Genomic DNA, 23,705 nt, shown 5'->3' with positions numbered 1-23,705 from the left:
CCTAAAAACAGTGGCATGGTATCTTTTGTCTGCTTCTCAAAGCGATTAATATATGAAGAGGAAGTAGAGTAATGTGAAGAGTAATATATGAAAGGTCAACTTTGACAGATTGAAACTGATCAAGAGTTCTTCAAATAAATATTCAGAGCTTGTACAGCAGTTACATTATTACACAGGACGAGGGACCTGAAATGTGAGTTTATTGTTATGGCAAATGAAGTTTATACACACAGGCAGATACACTGAGCTACAAATCATTGCAGCAGGACTACAAAAGGAAATAAGTAATTCAAACCAATCAACAGAATTTTTTTAAACCTCATTAAAGAATTATTGTACTAGAGGGAATAATTCAAATGAAAATCTGCATGAACGAACATTTCAAGTGAAGTCTTCAAGGTTAACTTAAACGGCTTCCGGGGTGTGTGTGTGTGTGTCATTTTTTCCTAAATCAGAGACATGATTTGATATCACTTCTCAAATTTGCCACTGGAATGGGGAAGCCACTCTGGAATCTGAGAATCCACACACAGCAGCAAATGCCATTTCAGAGGCCCTGAAGTGAATGCTTTCCTGGAAAAGGAATGTGCTCTGCACCAGCTCTGATAGTGGCTGAGCTCCTGGCCAAATTCAGGACCACCTAGTAGGAGGGTGCCTGCCATTCCTTCCAAACCAACCTTTTCCTTGCTCCTAGCATGTTTAGTACTAACATTCTCCAACTACGTGGATGGGCAAGGTGGGGGGGGGCTGGTATATCATGGGAGGCTTGGCACAAAATATGCCTTTCCAAAGCTCAGAATGGTTAGTTTTACTCCACACTGAAATATTTATACACTACTGTGCTAAATCATAAATATTATGCTTAATAATAAAACTGATACTGACAACCCACTAAAAACTTGGCTGTTGCAAAGTTCCAAGCCCTTGTGCCACTGCTCTATTTCACTGGGCGTCAAACAGTCGGACTTGAGTCTGAGTCAGACAGTTCCAAAATCTACAGTGGCAGGATACAAGTAAAAATGTATTATTATTATTATTATTATTATTATTATTATTATTATTATTATTATTATTTCATATATCTGAAAAATAAAGACAATGACAGCAAGAATGGGTTGTGTGTGTACTGTTGGGGTGGGGACATAAGCACTTGTGCTATATGATTGCAAACATTATTTTAAGACATTAGAAAGAGAGAGAGAGACCACAGCAAGAGGTTTAGCCTGTGGGTGGGAAGGAAAATTAAAATGGTTACACCTCCAAAGGGATCACTTTTGCTCGCTCAAGCTGCTTCAGCCAAGAACCTGCACCCAGAAACATTTGACACCTGTGAAAAACAAACAAAGAAGGAAAAGGAGCACCGCAAGATGGAGTTTTTTTTTAAGGTCCTAAAATAGTCTTGTTCAGCATGAAATCCACACAGTCTAGTAAGGAGGTGAGATGGAAAGGCTGGGATCTAGAAACCATTAAGCAGCTTTGCAAGCTTTCAGGCTGCTGCTTGGGAAAACGCAACTTCTCTCTCTCTCTCTCTCTCTTTCTGCAAACATGCACATCCTAATAACATATTCTGGGGCTGCCCTTCAATTCAGTAGCTGACTGAGTCAACAAATACAGCAAGACCAGTAGCAATCAGAAATGCATCTGTGATTTCCTAAAGCTTTGCAAATTAGCGCTTTAAGAAAGTTATCGAAAACACTAACACGCACACCATCTGTTGTGCATTCCATGTTCAAAGTTATGTTTTATGAGCATCGCTTTCTACTGCCACATGATAAAGTCAATGTGATGGTTAAACTAGATGTGACACTAAATAATTTCACTTGACATGCTGTTTATCATTTTTTTATTTGGTAAAAGACATCTTTGGGGTGGGGCAGGTTTTGGGACCATGGTACATTGAGAAGCGGGTTAACCCTCCCATCTCCCTAAGATGAAAAGCAAGCACGTTCTCTGCTAAGTCCTTCCAGTGCCCAATTCCAAGTAAGAAAGCACAAATAGGAGCAGCAGAAAGATTAAGCATCTTATAAAGTACCACAATGCTAAAGCCAGTCATGACCGCAGTGCAGACATTAGCTAGTACATAGTTTTGATGTACTAATTTTTGAGAATAGGTCAATCCATGCCTGCCACAGCTCAAGTTATTTGCATTAGTCAGTCTTCTGTCTTTATAGCAGCCAGCTACTTTACCATTTTCCCCAAGTGAAGTTTGAGGTAGATCAAAAGAGAGTGTACTTAATAAATGGAAGAATCAATGAAGCTGCAAATTTGCCTCCTTTGTACCACAAACTTGATGGCAATAGTACCATACATTCCAAACCCACCAGTTAAATGAGTCAGTCTGCAGATAATCCCAATCCAACCTCTTTAGAAATGTGTTATAAATAAAGGTAGCATACACACTACATAAATTCCCTGTAACCTTTTGAATGTTTTGTGCCATTGTTTTTGTATGCTTTTTACAGTTCTGCAATGATAAAAGCAGTGCTTTAAAATGGAAACCTGCTCATTCTGTATAATGTCACACATACCTAAAGTATTATACAAATGTGCAACCTAAGAATTAGTGTCACATCACAAGCACCACAACCAACCTTTAAAAACTTGTTTCTAAGAAACCAGCAATTACTTGGAATAAGTTTTATGTCAACGGGTGAAATTCAGTGTTCCTGTAGTCTCCCTAAGCATCACCATGAATTAGAAGCACCAGTCTAAACAACGCTTTTACATGGAGTGGTAAGAATTTGATCAGGTTTCTAACTACTGAACTTGTAGCTTTTAGAATCTGAAAAACCCCAACAGCAGAATAGTGACAACTTTAGTCCATGTATCCTTGAAACCGAAGACTACCTTAACACCGACTCACAAATGATATTGTCATGGAACTGCCATTGGCTTAGAGGCGAGGAATAGAAGGGCAGTTGTGTTACAGGGAGCCTCCGAAAATCTTGCAAAGCAGTTCCTCTTCCGGGGAGGGGGAAAGCCCCACCTCTAGTGGGGAAGAGGTGCAAGGACCAGAGGATGCTTGTGGGAGCCTTAACACTGCTCCTGGGCAAGGCGGACAGGAGGGAAACACGCCCTTGCCATCGCCCATCCTGCGCAGTAGCCTAAGGCGCAAAGAGGGAAGGAGAAGGTTGGGGGTAACGAAACTCTTATGTTGGGGGAGGTCCAAAAAGAGACCACTCCCGGACTCTGCTAGCGATTGAGCCAGACATGAGCTTTGGGGCTCTTCACTGTAAATAGTTTGCAACACAATAAAACCTGTAAATGACAGGTCTGGAGTCCTGCCTGCTTACTCTCGAGCAACCGCAACAGCCATCTGGCAGATATCAAGTACATGAACATGAAATTTATTACGGTCAGAGACCAGCCTGTGGAACACAAATGGAACTACAATCCCAGATATCAAGTACTAATAATCTGAAATGTACATAGATCTTTTCTCTAAGATGGTTTATAGAGAATTACAATAAACACTAGATGTCATTTCCAGTGTTATTCCGAAGCAGATAAGACCCATCAAAATTAATTAATGCAACTAAGGGAGTAATCCAAACCCTTCCCACCTTGAGGGATCACTGCTGCATCTGTAGCTTGGCTGAATGCAGTGGCTGGGGGGGTGGGGGGTGGGATGAGACAGATTGGTGCTCTTGGGCACCATATTGGCAATCCCAGCTAGGTCTAAACCAGAGAAATAAAGATATCCGAGACACTAATTTGCCACAGTCCTGCATAAGGATTACAGAAGATGAGTTATCATTTCCAAAACCTGAGTAGCAGCGAGGTAACAAGAAGCAGCAACAGCAGTCTCCCATGTTTTTGTTTCGTTAAGAATTACAGGCCTCTACACTATAAGCAACTGTCTGCAGACAGTTCCTCAATAGTAAAACTATTCATGATGAATACTATTTAAGTTTATAAAACATTCTCTGAGGATTAATCAAGGATATATTCAACAGTAGCATGCACATACACAATGAGCACAGGATCATTATTCCACGTACTATACACTACCTATCGACAATAATTCCAGCTTAATTCATATTCTGTTATTGCAGTATTTATTTATGTAAGCAATGTATAAATTGGCTTAACTACAACTGTCTCTAAGCAACTTACACATATACAATAACAAAAAAAGTAAAAATTTCCTAAAACTATGAAATAAACTTTGATTAAAATGCCTGCTGGAACACACACACACACACACACACACACACACACACACACAGTAGGCACTGAAAGTTCAGTAAAGAGAGGGCCTCTGTGACATTAACTGGAAGGGAATTTCATAAAATTGCATCCACAATATGAAATTCTCGGCTCCTCGTAGATACGAGTCATGAAGGACCACTAACAGCAACCCCTGCAAAGACCTCAGTGATTGGACAGGGATACAAGGGATTATGCAGTCCTTGAGGTATCCATCATTCAGGATGTTAAAGACCTTTTTAATTAACACAAGGATCCTGAACCTAGCCTGGTGGCATATCAGCAGCCACTGAAATTTTTTGAACCCTGTAATTATTCACTGTCTGTCCCCATCCATAGTCTAGATTCAGCATTTGGCAGCAGCGGAAGCCTCCAGACCAGCCCCACATAGAGAACATTGCAATAATTGAGTCTCGAGGTTACCCATATATGGATAATCCCTGTCCAAGAACAGCCATAGCTAGTGTACCTTCTGCGGCTAGTAAAAGGCACTCCTAGCCACTGAGGCCACCTGAGTTTCCAATGACAAAGATGGACCCAGGAGCACCTCAAAACTCTGACCTGTTCATTAACAGGGAGCACATCTCAATACCGAACAGGGAACCAGCCAAAATCCCAGACTCATTATTTTCCTCTTAGGATCAGGACATGACATGTGTTCAAGTTTCTATCTTAAATTTACAAATTCAACTGTGTTGATGACACAGCTGGGAGGCTCACAATGGGAAATTACTGTTTCTAACTTGACATTACAAAAACTGGCTTTCCTTTGTAGATTTAAAAAAAAAATTGGTCAAAATGGCTTATAAAGAAATTGGCACAGGGAACACAACCACTCCAATATACTAACCACTCTGACTCCCTGACACTAAATCTGGTTCACTCAAAAAACCATCTGGAAAACAGCACTTCACAATATTGCCACACTCTTGTAGGGACACATAAAATGCACATGCCTCTAAAACATATCTTATGCAAAGGTATACACCTCATTTTGAGGTGAACAGCTTATGTTACTTGCATTACCCAAAGAATGCCTTGATTCTAATAACTAGAGAGAGATTATAGCTGGCAGATTCCGAGACAATTTAAACCAGGTTTTCAAAATTCAGAATCACTGCCAAAACAAATATTATGCTTAAAAAGCCAGCTTCCATTTAGTGCCCCTGAATTACATTTATTTGATTCTTACAAATATGTTGACTTAATACAGTATACATTTCTACAAATATTTTGAGTTTCGTTTGCATGCTCCTAATGGAGGGTCTGCATTAAAAGGTCTCTGTTAACATTCACTGCCACAAGAACAAGATTTTTAAGAAAGACCAATTATTTACAAAGAATGGGAATGATCCCCATCTGAAACCCTTAGAGGATTGCTGCTAGCCAGTGTAAACAATACTAGGATGGGCCAATGATCTGACTCAAGGAATGCCTTCCTATGTTAAGAAGAAGAAGAAGAAGAAGAAGAAGAAGAAGAAGAAGAAGAAGAAGAAGAAGAAGAGAGTTTGAACTTGATATCCCACTTTTCACTCACCTTAAGGAGTCTCAAAGTGGCTAACAATCTCCTTTCCCTTTTTTCCCCACAACAAACACTCTGTGAGGTGAGTGGGGCTGAGAGACTGCAGAGAAGTGTGACTAGCCCAAGGTCACTCAGCAGCTGCATGTGGAGGAGCGGGGAAGCGAATCCAGTTCACCAGATTATGAGTCCACCACTCTTAACCACTACACCATGCTGGCTCATGCACGTTAGAGGTGGTAACTATTTTTCTCAGTGCTACCACTTCAGATGACTAAATGCTTCTCTGGGCAAAAGATCCCTGCACATGGAAAACTAGCATATTAGAGAGCAAGAGAGAGAGAGATCGCTCTAGCCTGAAACAGTACAAAAGCAAGACCTCATCTGTTGAAACGTTATATCCAAATAACTTTACAGCTGTCAAATAACTTTACAGCTGTCAAGTGGCTTTTCCAGCACAAGCCTGTTTATTGCAGTGAAGCATGTGAAAGCAAGGAGGACAAGTCACACTGATACTGGAGATTAGCCCTTCTTGCCTGAATACCTAATAAGCACATCAGGAAATCAGGAATGAGCATGACCAGGGCCATGCACTGTATAGGATTATCAAGCCTGAAAGCATCACACCAGCTTGTTTTTAAATCTAAGATTGAGCATCATTAGAGATTTCGACAAGGACTAGAATCTCCAGGCACCTTTTGATATGATTGGACATTCCTTTAAGACATATACAGCGGAACCATCATTTTCAAGGCAACCCTCATCACTAGCCTGGTAAATCTGACACTATACTTGATGATCTGGTAAAGTTGATAGCCTTTACTTGGACTTTCTTATTTTAACTCATGTGCAACTACTCATTCTATGTTCCTATTTTATAATTTTGTTTCTCTGCTTTTAATTTTTGTCTGTCATTAACATTTTATATACGTTTTACAGTGGTACCTTGGGTTAAGTACTTAATTTGTTCCGGAGGTCCGTTCTTAACCTGAAACTGTTTTTAACCTGAAGCACCACTTTAGCTAATGGGGCCTCCTGCTGCCACCACGCCGCTGGAGCCTGATTTCTGTTCTTATCCTGAAGCAAAGTTCTTAACCTGAAGCACTATTTCTGGGTTAGCGGAGTGTGTAACCTGAAGCGTATGTAACCCGAGGTACCACTGTATATACATTATCAAATGAAATAATAATAACAATGAAAACTTGACCCAACCCCCTCCCTAGAGGATTGAGAAACCAAGACAACTCAACTAAATCAGAACAGAATGAATAACAACCCACGTTATAATTGTGGCCTCTGGCATTCAAAATGTTCATCTACATGATTTGCCATTGGAGGAGCTGAGTCTTATTGGCAAGAAGGGAAAGTTCTATAGAGACAGAACTGAAGGGGACTCTGGGAAATGTAGTCATTCCCCTGTTCCAAGGCTGAACAGTTACCAGCCCAGCAATTCCTTGAAACGTCCAAGTAAGGAGATCTCTAGGCTCCTTCAGGCTTCCTGCTCACCAATGCTGAACTGATCTGACAGCAGGCCTGTCTACACTATGATTTAACACAGACCAGTGTTCAATAGAGCCTGATATATCTACAAACTGACCTACTGAATGTATACTAAATATACCAGTTGTTGAAGTGTGTTGGCGTGTTGCAGTAGCCAGTCGTTTTAATGACTGGGTTGCACGGCATTTCATTCTTTAAATCTTTTCATATAGCTGCACACCGCCCTGATATTTTATGAGAGGGCAGCATATAAATACTTTTCTAAATAGACAAGAGTTCTATGGTAGGTCACAACAATAAAATATGCAATTATTTTTAAAAAAGCAGATAAAACCATAAAAGTTACACAACGTGTAAAATCATTACGAATGGAACGATGCAAAATTCAACACAAGAGCAGAAACAAAACATCTTAGCTGTCAAAGGCCAGGTCAAAGAGTATAATTCAGCATATGGTGAAAGCTGCACCATGAAGATACTAGACACACCTCTGTGAGGAGGGAGACTGCCAGAGAGAAAGCTCTGCTCTGGCAAAGGGTGACAGGACTACCAAGACAGCTCCCTCTGCAGATCCTCATGCTCAACAAGGTCAGGAGGAATAGAGGCAGCCTTTCATTGATTTAGAGATTTAAATAATAATGTGAGCACCTGGAACTGAACCTATAAACAAACATTTTTAACACTCAAAACTTAGCTTTGTACAGTGGTACCTTGGGTTAAGTACTTAATTTGTTCCGGAGGTCCGTTCTTAACCTGAAACTGTTTTTAACCTGAAGCACCACTTTAGCTAATGGAGCCTCCTGCTTCCGCCGTGCCGCCGGAGCACAATTTCTGTTCTCATACTGAAGCAAAGTTCTTAACCCGAGATACTATTTCTGGGTTAGCGGAGTCTGAAACCTGAAGCGTATGTAACCTGAAGCGTATGTAAGCCGAGGTGCCACTGTACTATTCTGCACAGTGAAACAATATCCAAATTAAAATTTGCTAACAAAAAAACACATGCTGTGCTCAGATAATCTCTCCATCGTCACTGCGTACCAGCTAAACAGATCTGGCCCATGTTCCACGCTTATATTTCCCTCTACTGATTAAGAATAATAACGTTGACTGTAACAAGCAAGCAAGAGCTGTAAAGTTACATAAGCAGTAAGAAATATGTTCTGACAACTACAGACAGCCTTTTATTGATGAACGCGCTGCTGTGTAAACAGAAGACATTTGGATATTATGCTAAACTAAGTCATTGAGAATGAGCAGGGAGCTTTGCACATATGTCCTCCCTTCACCCATTCCACCTACATAATCACTGGAGGTTCAGAAGCTTCCGCTTCTAATTTAAATTAACTACTTCTTGTTAAGTTATCTAAACTATAAACTGTGGTTAATCTTAATTGCAGAAAGAAACAAGCTTCATTAACTACAATTTGAAATTGGCATGGTTCTGACAAACCATGGTTAAGATTAACCAGACTGTGGACAAAATGTCAAGCTACAGTTAATCTAAACTGAAAACAAATGTGTCTGAATGCTTCCTTGTGGTCATGACAGATCACAGGGAGAACACAGGAAACCAAGACTTGCTGCAGCTCATTCTCATCATACTAAACTATGGTTCTATGGTTTAGCACAGGGGTGGGTAATCTTTTCCAGCCAGCAGACTAGAACCTCAAACCCCACAACCACTGCAGGCCAAATTTGCAGGTGGGCAGAGCTACTCACCTGTTAACTACCAGACATTACTGTGACTTTGCCCTGGTGACTTGATTTCAAACAGGGGTTTGAAAAGTGCTGTCAATCAGCTGATATATGACATCAAGAATAGGGCAGGTGGATGTGGCGTGAGGAAAACAGCCTTGTAGGCCAACTTAGGCCCTCTGTGATGCCTAATTGGGTTCCACGGGCTAGAGTTTTCCCATGTTTGGTTTAATGGGACATCTTTAATGAGTCAACAGTTTAGGAAAGTGGCTTAGTGCCATCAAAAACAGGTATCACTGAAACAGTTTTAATAGAAACACTAGTTTTTCACATTTCTCAGTTCATCCTTCAGAACAGAGTTTGTTGCAAAGATAGTAGCATCTATCAGATTCCTAGTCAAGGTCAAGCAGCTGTGATAACAAAGATAATCCCCAAAAGGTGGAGGTAGTGATAAAGGCTCTGATAGGGACTTGTTTCAGTTGAAATGTCTGTTCTTTGTGCCTTTATTTGCTCAAAGAGTTTTTTAAAAATAGCGTATCATTTCCTTTCCATAACATATTCCGCTTGCAATAACACACACATTTGAGTAAGAATAAGAATGACTTGGCTGTAATATTTTCCCCTGACATACTAGCTTTCATTTAGTAGGGAGTTTGACACAGGGGAAGATGCACAAATGAAACTTGCATTTAATAGCAGTACAATCCAGGAGGGCCCACCATCAGATTTGTTCTGCATACATAGTAGCTCAGAGTTCAGCCACACATTTCTGTGCCTTCCTGATATTGAGGTTACTTTATGATTGTTGGAAGTGCTCTGCCTTCAGCCGTTCAAAGAACAAGCACATAAACAAAAAGAATCCACAGGGTTATCAGCTACGTGTTCGAGCGGTCCTTTCCAATGCAGAATATGAAATACTTTGAGACGTTCCCATAAGTAGATACAAATCCCAGCATGTTTTGGTCCTGCTGGCTTTGTATGCATTTTGAGATGCCATTTTACAGAAGACAGAAGGGTTTGTTTCCCAGCAAGTAAATCCTCAATAAAGTACATGACAAAATGTTATTACTCATACTCCACAATCTACACACCCGCTTTTCAAGTGCAGAAATACTTGGTTCCAACACAAGAAAGCATCTAGCTATACAAGACACATAGTCTAAACATTCTGAGCCCATTGGGACACTGTTTACATGCAGGCTGCTATTTCTATCAGGTATTGATGTCTAGAACATTCACTAACAGATTGTGAACTGCTGGAGTGGCCAGGTCGGTTTGCCAGGTCAATTTTCCAGCCCCTCTCCCCTCATTCACCTCTCTCACACACACATACATACACACACACAAAGCAGATTTTACTATAAGCAAAACTATAGGCACTCGACTACATTTCTATACAAACAATGAACTGTGTGAAAATACTATGGCTGTGCCTGGGGCAAATGCATATTGGGAGGTTTGGATAGCCATCTGTTGCAGATGCTTTAGTTGAGATTCCCACATTGCGGTGGGGTTAGACTAGATGACCCCAAGGGTCCCTTCCAACTGTACAATGCTACGGTTCAATGATCCTCCTTTGCTCCCCTGGCTCTTCTATTCTTCCTAGCCTCCCCTCACACCAGTTTCTGCCCTTCTCCTCTTTTCCTTCACTCTTCCCATTAAATGTATTGTTTCCTAAACCCTTTTGGGGTGGATCTACACTCATGGTTTATAACGTTAAGGAAGGGTTTTCATAACATAGAGCGACACATTAACGCTCTGCTTTTAATGTTCATAATGCTTTATTAAAATGTGACACAAGAGGGCACTGCAGAGCAACCAAGAACCAGCAGTTGGGAACCAGCGTTGTGATGGACAAAGCAAAGTAAGAAATGCTTTTAATTTACAAGTCTGCCCTGCGACATTTTAGAATGATATATATATATGTTTTTGTTGTTTAGTCGTTTAGTCGTGTCCGACTCCTCGTGACCCCATGGACCGGAGCACGCCAGGCACTTCTGTCTTCCACCGCCTCCCCCAGTTTGGTCAAACTCATGATGGTAGCTTTGCGAACACTATCCAACCATCTCGTCCTCTGTCGTCCCCTTAATAACGCTAAACAGATCAGTGTAGATCCAGCCTTGGTTGCTCTTGGCTTACATGGTGAATGGAACAGCAGTTTGGTGAAAATGACATGGGGTGAGGCTCATGGAGAAAGTTCTTTCTCACCATCTCCCTCCTTCTCACCTCTTCCATTACAGGACAACTCTGCAACATCAAGGATGGGCAAGCTTAACAATAGACATGCCCTTAAGATCCAGGGACAAGAAACAAGACCCTTTCACTGAACCAAAGTGAACCTATCCGGGTGTTGTGAGGGTTACAACTTGATAATGCATGTAAAATGTTTTGAATACTTGAAAATGCTTTACGAATGTTATGTGCTGTTATTAAAATTGCCCATCTTGTCAGGATTGATCTTCATATAGTCCATCAGTTATCCACGATCACGATGCAAATTCAGTATCTCATTTTCCGGAGGAAGGCAATTAGAGATGCAAGACCAAGAGACTGGGTTCTGGCTGCAAGGAAGCATAATATGCAAGGCTGCAAAATGCATTTAACTACCTGCACGGCACAGAAGTTAAGGTCATATGCCTTAACTTGCTTTTGGTGTTTGAATTTGTTGTAATGACCTTAACTCTCCTCGTTTTATCTCTGAAATAATTACTCTAGATATTTAGAGGGGAAATATAGATAATTCATTGGTACAATGTCAAACTCAAGAAGGGAGCTTTGAGACTCACATAAGCAAAGATAAGAAAGCCATACTACACCAACAACACTCCAGATGTAGGTTGTTTAATGCCGTCTGGAGGAAAATGCTCTAGGGAAAATAGCTCTCAGCAAGTTTATTGGCCCATACCACAGAAAACAAGAATTGCTCAGAGGTTCGCCAGCTGTGTGGAAGGGGAGGCATGGAGTAGCTTTTTGAGAACACTTCTTTATTCTGGTCCAGTCAAGACTTAGAAAGTTAGTACTCAACTTTTATTCACCCCCGAGACAGTCCATTCAGGTCAGATTCTGCCCACTTCCCACACCATTTACCCAATATCGTCTGCCTGTTGATGAACTAACCTACTCAAGGACTAAGACCTTAGCTTATCCAGCATCCTTCTGCTTCACTTCACACTGGACATGCTGAAACTTTTATGTAGTCACACACAGAGAGACCATTGATTTAAAAAAGACTTTGATCAAAAGGAGTATTATTACACCACTGATAATGCAGACCATGAGCCAGATAGTCCCTATTTTGAAGCTGCGGCGTATCAACTTTACATTTCTGTAGCATTACATCATCAAAGAGGAACGAACTAATATCTTTAGCACAAGATTTAGGACAGAGATTGCAATCTCCTGGAGATTTGCAAGTGATTTTGTTGTAAAGACTGGATACAAACTTGTATGTTGCTACAACATATTTATATGTAAAGCGGCCATGTTGTCTGACCAGCAGAGAAAGTTTCTCACAGAACAATGTTTTTGTTTAATGGCTTGTGAAATCTACTTGAACTTATCTGTAAGAAAACAAGCTATAATTTCTGAGAAGGATGACCTCATCATGCACTTGAGAACAACTTACTGGAAAAAATGTGCTTAATGAGTATATGTAGATTCCAATTTTTGTTCTAAGCTTCATCATAATAAAACAAGTATTGAACAATTCCAAATGACCTGCCAATATACGCATCGTTCTAGCCTACTAGGAGACATGCCCAAGGGGTCATGTTTTACATTTCCGTGGAGGCAGCTGAATATATTTATCTCAAGTCACACTGCTGTGGTGCTGCCTGTACACATACATTAAATGTTGTACTTTGTTTAAAAGCTCATAAAGCCTTACTTGCACAAACAAAACTAATTTGATAGGAATGTCAGAGGAGAGGAAGCAGAAATAACAAGCTACAGTAAAACTGCTACTTTAAAAAGCAAACGGCAAGTTACTATTAAGCTCTATGCTGCCCCAAAAGAGTTTTTTCGCTGATATCAGTATGACTGGTCCACACCACTCTACTTGAAAAGGTTCACTAGGCCACACAGCCTTTTGGAGAATTAAGTAAAACAGGAGGCATTAGAGCAGACCTATACATTGTGCAAAATGAGGGGAACTGAGGTAACAGGATTCTGGATTCCAGGGCGGACACAATACATTTTTGTTGCCTGAGGTGAAAGACAAGATGGCACCCCATTGACATGGGACAACAGGATAGTTTAGGGTGGGCAAGGTTGGCTGTCTAGCATAAACAAGTCTGTCCTCCAACAGAGCGGAATGGCTGGGCACTTAAGAAGTGACTGCTACCCCCTTGCATTTGCCACCTGAGGTAGTCGCCTCACTCTGCCTAATGGTAGGGTCAGTCCTGAGCAAAGCAGATATCATATTTTTAAAAGCTTCCCCCACAAAACAAAAGCTTCTGCATACCAGCCCATAAGGGAGAGAGTGGTGCTAAATAATTCTCACTGGTGTGCCAGACATGTTCTCCTACATGCAGCAGCATACAAACATTAATCCTATGTATATCTGCAGTCTGAACTGGTACAGTGCAGAATTTTATCACACTAGTCTGCATACTTATACACTGGGTCCAAGATTCCCTTCTAATGCTAAGCAGGTGACATCAGTGACTTAATATACTTGTTTTTGATGTTTTTTTATGTAGCAGGCTAAAATGATCACTGATAAGAAGTCTACAAGATCAGCTCCAATTCAACCCACCCCAACAAAAAGATGAGCAGAAAATCAAGGTCCAAAAGTCTGTGTGGATATAGATATACAGAAAAGTACAAATGTACAAAAAAGTACAAAAATTAAATGGATGTTTCAAGATGCCATTACAGACTGAATAAATCCTTCCCAAATGCTACAGATATCAAGTTGCACACCTAGGATTCTAGGATAAAGAAACAATGGCTATTCCCCCGCTCTGAAAAAAAAATGAAGTATGGAATGTAACCCAGATCTGTCTCAAACTTTAAACTGAAATGCACAGGCTCCTTGGGTAGGCACAGAAGAAATAAACAGAAATGCGAGTGTCTTTAATTTGGCAAAGCCAAGGATTTCCAAACTTTCATTTATACATATAAATAAGCATTTGCAACCTGTATGCAATTTTGTGTCCTCTTTTTTTGTGGTGCTTTTCGTCTTCTTTTTGGAAATGCCTAAGTAGACATCTTTTTTATCCATATTTACACATATTTTATCCATTTAATAAATTACTGAACAAATAAGCTCTAAACAAGCTATTCCAGTTTTCAAATTCTTTCCGACTCAAAACTATTTATCCCTCATAAAAATGACCCTGAATCTAGTTATTGTAAAACAATATTAACAGGTGCTCGCTCATCTAAGGCAACATAACTACTATGTATATACACACACATCGGCAAACACAAAGTCAGTTCTTCTTATGTACCATCACCACCAACCACGCAGCCCCTCAATGATAAGCCCCTCAAGGCTAATGTGTGAATTCAGAAGTGCTTGTGAGACCTACAAGGCCAGACACCCAAGGTGTTTACTTGTACATCTTTTCAGTACAGTGGTACCTTGGGTTACAGACACTTCAGGTTATGCATTTTCGGGTTGCGCACCGCAACAAACCTGGAAGTACCGGAACGGGTTACTTCCGGGTTTCAGCACTTGTGCATGTGCAGAAGCACCGAATGCTGCGGGTTGCAAACATGCCTCCCACACGGATCACATTCGCAACCCAAGGTTCCACTGTAATGCATCTTTGCACCTAGTGCTAGACCAATGAAAGCCCACCTTGTGGCTTATATTGTAAGGTGCAATCCAAAAGGTAAAGTTCAGGTAGCTGTTAGGAGTTATCCTGCATCCAGTCATCTTACCCAGGGATGGACAACCTGTGGCCTTCCAGATGTTGTTAGGCTCCAACTCCCCTAAGTGTCAGGATGCTGTCAGCAGCTCCCAGCTGGTTGCCCAGGAAAGTATAAGACAAGGAAAAGTTTCTTACAGTCCTTTTTTATTTCAATCTTTACAGAGAGGAGCTATAGAACCCAGCCTCTTGGATAATGGCATTGCCCCGGGTGAATCTCCATTGTCCCCCATCTCTCCCACTTCCTCATTCGTCATCATCACCTCCTCTACAGGTGCTGCTATGTGCCCTCTGCCTTTGAGCTCTTTGCTCTCCTACTTTTAAGGCTCGCTGGGTTCTAGGAGATGGAGGGTCTGGAATGCTTTCTAATGACAACGTGTCAGCCAGGTGTTGCTCTGGCTTGCCCATGATTTCCCAACTTTTCCCTTCATCTGCCTCTGAGCTGTGACCTCCCTCAACCCCCTGTTGTAAATCTAAACTGTCTTCCTCTTCCTCCTCCCTGGAGGCTAGGCTTGAAACATGCAGCTCTCCAACATCACTAGCAGACTGTATGGTCACGTGCTCCCTTGACAAGCTACAGGATATCAAAAGCCATCACTGAGATATATATATTTTTTGAAGTCACAGCTTCATATTTTAAATTAAACTATTTATCTGTCCACTTACTGAAAGGCAGATAAGAAAACTTGCACACCTCATACATTCTTCCCAGATAGGATAAGTAATTCCACATGTGCAATGCAAGTTACTACTTTACAACTGCAGTTTCACCGATGGCAAGCTAACAACACAATGCTGTGCTGATCAGGACTATAAATGTTGGCAGAAGACAAGAATGGTGTTGTGTCTGTAGAGCCTCTGCACAGAGGAATGATGACTAAGAATTGGGGAGAATATCAAAGATGGAACGACGCTGTACTTTTCAACTGCTTCGATGATGGCCATTACCATAAAATGAAGTGTTACTAAAACTCCAACCTGGTAGTAGTTATCCAGGTTTTAAAATATATACTGTAAATTCTCTGTAATTATTGCAAACATTTCTAAATAAGCTGGATGATGGAACTTGATTAAGGTTTTGTCCTGCTAAGTCTTGCTTTCTCCTTGTATGGACACATCTAAGAGACCTCTATCTTACCTAAGTTGTAAACATCTTAGAGTTTTGTTTAACTATAAATTGTACAAATAAGTAATCTTTGAATTGAATTTAGAACAACAGAAGAAAATCACATTTGTTCCTTTTTACTTTTTGTTCTTTTTGTTCTTTTTGACTTTTATTATTATTATTATTTTACTTTTTAACAGGCTATTGTGGTTCAAGGACCCGATCCCCGCTTTGTGGAATGAAGACACACGGACACGGAATATAAGGTTAATGGGCAAGAAAAGGCCACAACTTTATTGATTACAGCAAGTGAAAAGGTATTGGCTTAGGCATTGGACCACGACAGATTGACTCCACCAACTCGGAGAGGGGGTGAGCCCGAAGGGGGTTTATTCACCAGAAGGTGGAGCCTGTTGATGCTAATACAACTATAAGCTCTCCCCTGATGTCACTGAGGGTCGTGCCATGGCCCCCCGCCACACAGGCATTGGACAGCATCCATGACCGCCAGATTCCTTTAACGGAATACCCAAAATTGAAGGGGTAGGCGATGGCCACACCTAGCCCTTCCACACACCATGAACACATTCCAATGCCTAACCTACCCACCAATACCAAGAAAGTTGTGACGATTGCTACGAGGTAGGCGAAAAAACCACATGGCCTAATGCCAGATGGAAAAATTCCTACCAGGCCCCCAGGACAGCCTGGGCGACCAACCTAAGGTCCAGAGCAAGGCCAAGAGAAAAACTAAACCCTAAACTCTAAGGAAGTGGAGGGTGGGTGACTCGCGACGGGAAGGTGGAAAATGAGGTGGAATGGCTGGCACAGCAGTAAGTTAAACTGCAAACCACACCCCCTCCAAGCCACCCGGTTGGGCGCTTACCTGTGGGTGTGGTGTGCCAGCCAGGTGAGTGGGGCAAGGGGCGTAATGCCCCTTGCATGACGCAGAAATCCCACCCACAACACCTCCCCTCTTGGAGGGAGGAGAGGCTTTCTCTTTATCACATCAGCTTCCAAATTAATAGGAAATTGGAGACAACGACTGAATTCAGGTGAACTAACAAACCATGGTTTGAAGAATCAGGGGTGAGTTAAATAGTTGCACCAAAGTGACCTCTCTGGGGCACAAACCTAGGCAGTGTGTATCAAAGTCCAGGGATGCCCAGACCACAAAACCTCTCTCTTGGCCTCACTGAAAGGTCCCAAGGAAAGCAGAACAATATAATGGGCACCAGCTTTGGTGCAGGAGTTGCCAGAAGGAGGCATACAAGACGCCATCCAACCGCCTTAGGGACTCCACTCCAGATTTGTGTAAGGTTTATTCCTCTGCCTTTCTTCTCTCTCCTGCAGATGTCTTGCAAGGCAGTGGGTACATATCTTTCCTCAGGATTTACTCCCAAAGCTTTTATCACAAATGAGTGTAGCTGCAAGGCAGCAAAGGCTGAGGATTAGAGTTTTCCTTCACCTAGATGGGCTACCTTTCCCAGGTTGATGAGCCCCATCTGCCCCTCATCTCCCCCTACAGTACATGCAGCCTTCTTGACCATTGGACCCACCAATGCTCAAGCCTGTCTTCACATGCAGGGGGTTGCAATAGTTAACAAAAAAAGGGAACTTTTCACACCATACAAGTTGAGGTTCTAACAAACTGCACTGATCCATCGTGATAACCTGCTACACCATAGTAGTTAATAGTTATTCTAGAATAAAAGGAGAGCAGGGAGAAAGATGACGATATCAAGCAGGAAAATGCTCTGTTTTCAATATGCAAGTAATTTGTAGTAAGTTAATAGAAGATGCAGGGGAAAGTTTGTGTTGCATATGTGTAACACACACTTTACGGAAAGGACTCATTTCATAGCAGGCAGTTGATATAGATTCTAGTCACGCAGTAATTGTTAGCTATTGCTAAGCATGTTAATGAATGCAATGGCACCTGACCTTAGGTTGACCTGTCAAATGCTCCCCACAGGCTGTTATCCGAACAGAATTGAACAAAACTTAGCAGTCAATTCCCCCACTTCAACTAATTAACTTTGAAACCTGAGGACAATTTCATAACCGGGATTTTTAATTAATGCAAGTATAAAATGATACACAGCTTCACCTTTCCAAGGGGTGAGGCTTAGAGACAGCCCACTCTGACCTCAGGGTTACAAAAGAAGAATTCCCAATTGCACATTAACGCCTAACTTAAGAGTCACTTTCATTTAAGATCAGTGTTACTGCTGAAAGAAGAACCTTCACCCCCAATCATCTAGGGCTGGAATACGAATCAAACGACTAGTCAAATGTTGTCAATTGTTAAATAAATCTGCACAAGTTGAGCATCTCTGAGAATGGTAAATGGGATGTTTACACATTTTTCTTAAGTAAATGGCAGCAATGGGACAGTCTGATAAGTCTAGTAACTTTAAGTGATAGAGAATGGGTGTTTAACCCTCCTATCCTACCCTTTACCATGGTCCAGAGGAAAAAATTGCCATTCCAAAGTGGCTATTTGCATTTCTAGGGAAGACTCTATTGGCATCAATGGATGCTTCCCTTGATATGCTAATAACTTCAGATATTATTTTTCCTGTGTACTTGCCAACCAGCCATAGAAGAACTTAACTCCTACTGTAGTGCAATGCAGCTGCTTCTCCAGGGATCTAAATGCAATTCCAGCATATCCTTAATGGATAGTGACTCACTTTAAAATATCTACTAGATCTGAATTTCCTGGGTTCAAGCCTATGTAATTATGAACAGTTTTATCTTTGTATCTCAGCAGGAACATCAAGCACAACATTACTAAGCTTGCTTCCTCTAATATAGCTGCCAAATCATAGGGGATCTGTTGATGAGCAATCAGCTGAGAAGTTTTTAGCTTGCTCGCATTTTCATGCACATCATTTCAGACTGCTGAAAAGTACACTGCAGGCATTGTTAGATTCTTCCAAAATTCACATAAGGCTAACATCCTTTCCCCCAAAAACACTGGGGGTGGGAGGTGAGAGAAATAATTGTATGAAAAAACCAAAATCCCATACTACATAGAGGATTTTAAAAGCTGGAACCAGTGGCGAAGCTACCAGCTCTGACACTGGGAGCGGCGTACATCCGTGGGGTGGGGCTGGTGTGCGTCCCAGGAGGCGTGGTGCGCACCCCAGGGCGTGCATGGCGAGCGCAGAACATCCTGGGGGGTGGGGGCAGCCGCAATGTCAACCCCCCCCTCCCGGATGGCACCCGGGGCGGACAGCTCCCCCCACCCCCACCTTCGTCTGTCAGTGGCTGAAACATGTGCGGATTGCTCAAGAAACCTAACGAAAAAACAATAAACCTGGCATAGCAAAAATATTAACAATGAAAGCAACAACAGACATCATAATATGTCAAAATGAGCATGCTATGTTGCATCTAAACACTGTTTTTGCCATGTCAGAGGCAAGCCAGAAACCAAGGTGGGAGGAACATTTTCTGAACTGGGCACAGAAACACCAATCCACAAGGTCTGTCAGCATCTTGATGTGTAGATTCCAGTCCCTATTTCCTGGAGAAGAAGAGTATCTCCTGAGCTTCATCACAGATGGTGTGTCCACACCAGTGGAGACAACTCCAAAGTACGTAGCTTTCCCTTGGAAATCTCCCGTTTAGTGGTTGCCATTTCAGGAACTGTGGTCAGTTCAAGGCAGCACCTCTTTCACAACTGAGGAGAGATGAGTATGCAATACAAAATAAGAAATGCTTAGGTTAGAGGCTAGGAGGCAATTTGAAAAGAAAATTTGTGGCAGTGGGGATAACTAGGCTGACTTTGGATAAAATGCAGAACCGGCAGTCACTTATGCATTTTAAACCCCCTTCAATAAATTATAGCTAGCATTTGGCAATAATATTTATTGTAGCTTAGCTCTTAACACATTCCTTATTTTTGCCTTGTTAAAATTCATAAATAAAGCATAAATATAAATATTCATACTCAAGTTGCCTCTTCTGTTCATAGGTTTATTTGCTAATGTTCTTTTCATTGTGTTTTTTTAATAATACAGGGATTATTGTGGTGTTTTTATGCTTATTAATATTAGTAGCTTTGAAAGAGTACTGTTTGTTTTGTAATGCTTTTATGTGCTTATTAAAAGATTTTGGCTGCAATCCTATAGGATTTACAGAGTAAAACTCCATTTAACTTAGTGGGACTTATTTTTGAGTGGACATGATAAGACCACTGTGACACTGTGTAGTATCCATTCTCATAGTATGTATTTTTCTGTTTGCATGTTAGCCCTCTGGTCCCTCAGGTATTGCTCTACAGAGGACTCGTTTATCCATAGCAATGGTTCCCAACTGGTAGTTTGCATACCTCAGGGTATTAACATGGTCTGCAGAACCCAGGGGGTCTGCAGCACCATTCACATAACGAAAACTACCAAGGAGATATCAAAAAATTTCAAAAGTAGGGGGTCCATGGCTTGGCTTTTGGGGAAAAAAAGGGGTCCACATTGGGAAACACTGATGCAAGGTAAAACACTGTATCTTTGCTTATGTACTTGTGATATCTTTCTACACCAATGAGTATTCCACCTCAGTTAATATCCCTTTGTAATACTTTCTATTTTTTTGTTTTTGTTTTATTCCATTCCATGTTTCTGTAAAGCTGACTTTTGTTATTATTTTATCAATAAAAGTTAATTAGGGAGGAAAAGACGCTTGGCTTTTGTCTCGTGCTAAATTCTGAAACATTGTTACATTTATAACAATTCCATGACTCTTAAGATTCTATGATTTATCATTATCCTGATATTTCAAATTTGTTCTTTTTCTTTGTTTGCTGCTAGTCCCCTTGGCCTTCAGGAGGGAACAGAAAGGCATAAGCAATAAAAAAAAATCCATCTCCCCACCCCCACCCCATTATATTAAATCTCCATTGTTTTCATGCAGCCACTCACATCATAACACATTATTTCACATGTACTTTTCTGACATATCAATTGAAGCACGGAAATTTCACAGAGCTTAAGGTGAGCCAAAGGAAAATGGCATCCAAATGGATAAGAAGTTCCAGCTGCAGACTGACATGAAAAATTAGCATGTCCAACAGGGCCAGAAACAGCTCTGTGAATAAAGCCTATTGATATTGGTAGTTGCATTAGAAATATTCGTACAGCTTTACAAAGTATTGACTACAACACACACACACACACACACACACACACACACAAGCCAATAGCAATTCACTTTCTCTGTACATCTCATCCATAAACGAGCAAATGTCTCAAAATCATGCAACAACTACTACTAACTATCACAGATTAGCAAGGCTTCAAAACTGTACAGTATCTGGATATGTGGTATGGTGAGATCATTGGCAAGGTGGTTCCCTGTGCATATAAACAAAACACACTAAACTTCCAAAAACAAAGTCAGAAAAACTGATCCAAGCTACTGAGAATGAAACTTAAAGGGAGAAGTGACCGTCCAATTTCCCATCTATCTTATTATTAAAGAGTCAATATTTATGAGATGAAGCAAAGGCCTGTTCTGTTAAATTCCATTATGCATACCTTCAGACCTTTGCAGCTTACTCAGTTGGCAAATTACTTTGTTGCATACACTTCACAGATTTCACCCATGACACCTTCTGCAGAAAAAAGTATACTGCCACTTCACATGTTAATTAGACTGCTTACTCAGCTACACCTAGGAGAAAAGTAGGCAACCCCAATATGTGATCCAACATACTGAACTATTGCCAAGATAAAATTACCACTGCAACAAGCAACGTTTTGTTGAGAATGATACCATGCAACATGCACCTCACTCTACTAGCTAAAAAATGTTTCATGAATCTGAACCAAGTATTCCCTGGCTCAGTTAAGGAAAGATATTTAGGAATCATGACAACTTTCAGCTCTGAATTCCCTGAGGTTTAAAATATATATATAATGACTGATGATTTACGATGTTTTTGTTCCCTGATATAACTCAAATATTCTCAGTGCAATATTGGACTCTGTTTCTGCACATCCTCTCGTGGATAGCAGGGCCTCGAGCCCAAGCATTGAAATGTATTGCAAAAAATGTGGAATAAGGAGAATCGAAAGCCACCATACCATTATCTACGAGGCCATTTCTCTTCTCCTAGCCTTCGTTTCTGATATACTCACCGTGTTTTCAAGGTAGCCTACAACTATTATGTATGTATTGATTGATTATATTCTAGTTATGAATAGCTTCGAATAAAACATCTCAAAGTGATTTAGCAACAAACATATGTAAAACAATTTCATATAAAATCCAAAAACAAATACAGACTGGGATAAATGACATTCAAAGATCCCAGGCACATCATTTGGCATCCGTTTGTCTCAAAAGACAATGGAGTGTGCCTCTCGGGTGACTTCAAAAACTGCTGGAGAATCACAGTGTCTGCTGTGGCTCTGCTGTGGCTGCAGAGACCGGTAACTTGTAATGGCTGCCTCTTGTGTTCAGAGCCGTAAGCTAGGTGATTTTGCACCCCTGGCAGAGCTGTCCAGATTGCACCACCTAGCCACTGACAAACTAGCTCTTCTGTCTACCTCTCCTCCAAACCCACTCCCCATTCAATTCACCCTCTATTTAAAACCTTTTCTTATGAAGCAATAATTAATATTTTTGTAGACATATTTATGGACAATTTTTAAAAGCCGATTTTGCACACACCCCTCCACCTGCACCCCTGGCGAGGGCCCACCTCACCACCCCCTAACTACGGCCCTGCTTGTGTTGCTTTTGCTGTGTTAGCAGCACCAAAGTGACCTTCCAGGCATGCAAGCCTAAGCAATGTGTATAGCGGCCCTGGGCTGCCAAGACAACAAGACCCTCCACCAGTCTTGCTGATGTGGTCCAAAGGAAAGCAGAACAGTACATTTGGAACCAGCCAGGCTGCAGGAGTTGCCAGAAGGAGGCATACAATATGTCACCCAACCACCTTAGAGACTCTACTCCAGATTTGTTGTAGGGTTTACTCCTTAGTCTTTTCTTCTCCCAAAGATATCCCACAAGGCAGCAGAGGTTGAGCATCATTGTTTTTCTTCTCCTAGATAGGCTACCTTCCCAGATGGGCGAGCCCCATCTGCCCCTCATTTCCCTCTACAGAATGTGCAGAAACCAACTTTTTGACCATTGGAGCCACTACAGTGGTACCTCGCGTTAAGTACTGAATTCGTTCCGGAGGTCCGTACTTAACCTGAAACTGTTCTTAACCTGAAGCACCACTCTAGCTAATGGGGCCTCCTGCAGCTGCCGCGCCGCCGGAGCACAATTTCTGTTCTCATCCTGAAGCAAAGTTCTTAACCTGAAGCACTATTTCTGGGTTAGTGGAGTCTGTAACCTGAAGCATATGTAACCTGAAGCGTATTGTAACCCGAGGTACCACTGTATTGCTATCATCTGCTTAACGCACCAGAGCCTGTCTTTGCATGCAGGGAAGTCCCTAACGCACTAAGGGTTCGAGACCCATCAGCTACCTTTATCTGGTTTAGCCACCTAGTCAAAGCCATTTTCCAGAGAGTGGCCAGGAATTTTGATCACTCCATTTCATTACCCACATGATCTTTGCAGCCATTAATAAGATAGAAGCTAACAATCTTAGAGGCCTCTCCACCTCGTTTCCAACCACTTTAAACAAAACCATCAAAACACTAGGTCTTATAATGCAGTCTGTAGTATTTGAGAGACATTGTGAAATTGTTCTCCAATAAAGTACAGCTGATGAGCATTCCCACCATACCTGAAGATGAACAGTCAGCCTGACAATTCCAGCATTTAAGGTCACTAAACC

At 41.4% G+C, this 23,705-nt stretch overlaps 1 protein-coding gene across 4 annotated transcripts in view; it reads right to left on the bottom strand.

Moving 5' to 3' along the window:
• Positions 1 to 23,705, bottom strand: part of ARHGAP6 (Rho GTPase activating protein 6) — a 197,411-nt gene that overhangs the window by 156,083 nt on the left and 17,623 nt on the right. The gene's annotated exons all lie outside the window — the stretch shown is intronic.

Source organism: Podarcis erhardii (genome assembly GCF_964252035.2).
Source record: "Podarcis erhardii genome assembly, chromosome: 4".
In the NCBI taxonomy this organism is placed as follows: Eukaryota; Metazoa; Chordata; class Lepidosauria; order Squamata; family Lacertidae; genus Podarcis; species Podarcis erhardii.
Note: the sequence above shows the minus strand (reverse complement) of the source record. Positions and strands in the feature narration are given on the sequence as shown.